Source organism: Cheilinus undulatus, linkage group 5, assembly GCF_018320785.1.
Source record: "Cheilinus undulatus linkage group 5, ASM1832078v1, whole genome shotgun sequence".
NCBI classification, from domain to species: domain Eukaryota; kingdom Metazoa; phylum Chordata; class Actinopteri; order Labriformes; family Labridae; genus Cheilinus; species Cheilinus undulatus.
This window is the reverse complement of record NC_054869.1, coordinates 12,553,232-12,557,506: the sequence shown is the minus strand read 5'-3', so window position 1 is coordinate 12,557,506 and position 4,275 is coordinate 12,553,232.

Sequence of the window (4,275 nt, the reverse complement as noted above, 5' to 3'; positions counted from 1 at the left end):
GGCTGTGAGATTGACAAGCGGATTGGCACATTATTGGCAGTACTGTAGGCATTGTGCGTGAAGAGGGAGCTGAGCTGAGAGGCAAGCTCTCATACTGCTACCTCCAAACCATCACCTATGGTCATGAACTCTGGGTAATGGATAGATAGATGTGGAATATCCAGCAGGGGAGAAATTTCATGAACTGTCTTAATGCAAAAGTGGCATCCATCACAGTACCATGCTTCGGTCTGATTGAAACACCTGAATTCAGGAATTAACATGGCCAAATACTTTTGTAGTGATGTGGTGTATCTTGCAGCTAACAATCCACCTATGCTGAGTGAACATCTTTCTTGACGTCCTGGCTCTAAAGCCGATCACTACTTAGATTTTTCTCACTGTCATTCGGTGATTTTCTTCATGTCATTCTGAAAAAGTTTTCCGTAAAGACGGAGTTTCAGGAAATATCCGCCTAAACACGGAACCACTGAAATGACTGAAAGCGCTGTAGTGCATATGCCAAGCCTGTACGTGGCGCTGTATTGCTGCCACGGAAATGCACCCAAAGAGAAGAAGATCACAGAAAACAGACACAAACTTTCTTCTAGTTGCCCTTCTGGTTGTTCTCCGCGTTGGATTTAAGAACATATGGTGTGTGCATTTCGCGGTGGTGGTAAAGGAGCATCAGAATTTGCTGTAAAAGCCATAACAAGCTCAGTAGCCTCTACAGCATGAACACAACCCTGTAGTCCGCCATTATTGTTTTGGCCGGACCCATACAGGCGCCTAGAGAGCTACGCTATGTGTGACCTAATCGTTTCAAGAAAGATGCGGATAGCTGTCCACACGGAGTCGAAACAGTAGTCGTTTATGGATTTATGCACTCTGGGACCTGTTTTAAAAAAGTATTGTTTACAGTCATCCGAAACGCCGTTTTCGTGTGGATGAAACGCCGATACGACAAAAAAACGTATACGCCTGAATTCGTTTCCGTGTGGATGGGGCCTCAGACAGCAGTTTACCCAGGCCATACATACCTGTTTTTATTTATTTTTTTGACTGGTTCTGACTGCATGTGAATGTACTGAGTAAGTCTGAGACTCATCAGAAACAGGCACACAGGCGCTACTGTGGGGGATGTAATGAACCAAAAAAAATGACAACATTTATTTTGACAGCATATCTGAAGGCTCAAATGTGATCTGAACAAACAGTTGCTACTAAAGCTGTTAACTGGACTTCAAACAAAAAGAGGAGGATAAAGTCTTGTCAGGAGGTTGTTAAATGCTTAGTTGGTGATTGTTTCCAGTGGGATTTACTGTCATCAGATGATAGCTAATGTTTTCAGAAATTGCCTTAAGGTTCTTGTCCAGCTCTTGACTACTTCTCCAACAACACCTAACTATTTCTTCATCAGCTCGCTGTGTTTGGACCACCAGAGAATATAAATCAACCCCTCCAGCACAGTACTGTATTGAATGACTAGCTGTCAGTCACCAGAATGAGGTTTGTTTTGTTTTGTCCTCACAGGTTTTACAGTGTGTAGCCCCGCTGACAGAGTATGACAAGTCATCACAATCCTCCAATGAGCAAGAGACCTGTCAGTCCATGTGATTTCACGCCTGGCTTGTTTATGAGTGAGGCAGTGTGAACCCTAAATGCACTGAGCTGAAATACTGAATTCTTCAGTCTGCAGATTGGAAACCAAAGTACAACACTGCCAGCAGCCTCAAAATACAATCGCGTGTATTAAGGAAATGTTCTCTGAGGTCGAGCTCATGTTGTTGGATCTAATACTTCTCAAAAACCAACAGCTCTTTTAGTAATACTTTTAATAAGATGTCTTCACTTGTGCACACAGGCACTCAGCTTAGGGAGCACTGTTGAAAAGAAGATGTTTTTAAGGTTCATTTTTAAGTGCATCACAGCTTTGTCAGAGTTAGAACCTCGGCTGTCTTACAAAGGCTGAAAAACTCCACTGGAGCAGGAAGACGTTGATAAGGAAAAGGTTACAAAGGACGATATTGTAGATGATTGATTTTCTTCCTCTTATGCCTCTTTTTTCTTTCTCATTATCTTTAGAGCCTGTGGAATTGTTGCTTCCTTGTCTTAAAAATTAATGTATCATATCGCAGCAGAGCCTCATTAAGTATCCACAAAAATCTGGATGAAAATAAACCTTTACAACTGTTAAAAACTCAGCTCATTTTGCTGTTTAAAGTATTTCTGTGCTGGCTGTGTGGTCACAGTGCCCAGTCCTATCTTGACTGGCTGCCTCTGCACAGACAAACAATGTGTTTGACAACCAGTGCAGTATTAGCTTAACCTCATTTAAATAATCTAAATAAATTCAAAGATAGAAAAACCCTATTCACTCGAAAATTGTTCATTTCAGTCAGTCTCTGAATCTTTTGCTTTCCATTGTTGGCATTAGCAGTTAGCACACTTATACGTTGGCTTACAAAGCTGTGAATTTAATTCTTAAGGACTTTACCTGGTGACCACTCAAAAGTCACAGAGTAACCCTGATGACCAATCAATAGTCACAGAGTTACATGGATAATCACCCAACAGTAAGAGAGTTACTCAGCTTACCTCACAGCAGTCACAGAGTTACTTGGATGACCACAAGACAGTCACAGAGTTACTTGGATGATCACTAAACAGTCACAGAGTTACTTAGATGATCACTAAACAGTCTCAGAGTAACCCTAATGATCACTAAACAGTCACAGAGTTACTTAGATGATCACTAAACAGTCTCAGAGTAACCCTAATGATCACTAAACAGTCACAGAGTTACTTGGATGACCACTAAACAGTCACAGAGTAACCCTAATGATCACTAAACAGTCACAGAGTAACCCTAATGATCACTAAACAGTCACAGAGTTACTTAGATGATCACTAAACAGTCTCAGAGTAACCCTAATGATCACTAAACAGTCACAGAGTTACTTGGATGACCACTAAACAGTCACAGAGTAACCCTAATGATCACTAAACAGTCACAGAGTAACCCTAATGATCACTAAACAGTCACAGAGTTACTTAGATGATCACTAAACAGTCACAACAGTCAGAGAGTAACCCTGATGACCACTAAACAGTCGCAGACTAACCCTGATGACTGCTAAACAGTCACAGAATTACTTGGATGATCACTAAACTGTCACAGAGTAACCCTAATGACTGCTAAACAGTCACAGAGTTACTTAGATGACCAATTGACAATCACAGAGTTACTTAGATGACCAATTGACAGTCACAGAGTAACTTAGATGTCCACTAAACAGTCACAGAGTTACTTGGATGACCACTAAACAGTCACAGAGTTACTTGGATGACCACTCGACAGTCACAGAGTTACTTTGATGACCAATTGACAGTCACAGAGTTACTTAGATGACCAGTTGACAGTCACAGAGTTACTTAGATGACCAATTGACAGTCACAGAGTTACTTAGATAACCAATTGACAGTCTCAGAGTTACTTAGATGACCAATTGACAGTCACAGAGTTACTTAGATGACCAATTGACAATCACAGTGTTACTGAGATGACCAATTAACAATCACAGAGTTACTTAGATGGCCAATTGACAATCACAGAGTTACTTAGATGACCAATTAACAATCACAGAGTTACTTAGATGACCAATTAACAATCACAGAGTTACTTAGATGACCTATTAACAATCACAGAGTTACTTAGATGACCAATTATCACTCACAGAGTTACTTAGATGGCCAATTGACAATCACAGAGTGACTTAGATGACCACTCCACAGTCACAGAGTGACTTAGATGACCACTCCACAGTCACAGAGTGACTTAGATGACCACTCCACAGTCACAGAGTTACTGTGAGAGCTCTCTGTGGTAAAATTCTTGACTTTATATGCACACTTGCATTAATCAACTATCTTAAATTTTCTTATGTACCTCATGTAAATCTACCACATCCCTGCATATTTATACTTCTGATCAAGTCCTGTCAGCATTCTTGGATGGATGGATAGATGGACTGTTAAATAAAATAGATTGTTCCCATACTAAAATTACTGCTAATAGGACGCTAATTCTGTCAGCAAGTATATTGCAATTCTTATTTTATGTTACCGATCAATCTAACATGTATGTTGCAGTTTATCTGTGTGAGACTGTATTCTTCCTTAACATAATTCACAAGCTGCCGCCGATGCCAAGACTATCTCACTTAACTTTCCTTTTCTCAGAAAGAGTGAAATCTTAATATTGGCTGCTCCCCACGCAACTCCTCTACTTTTCAT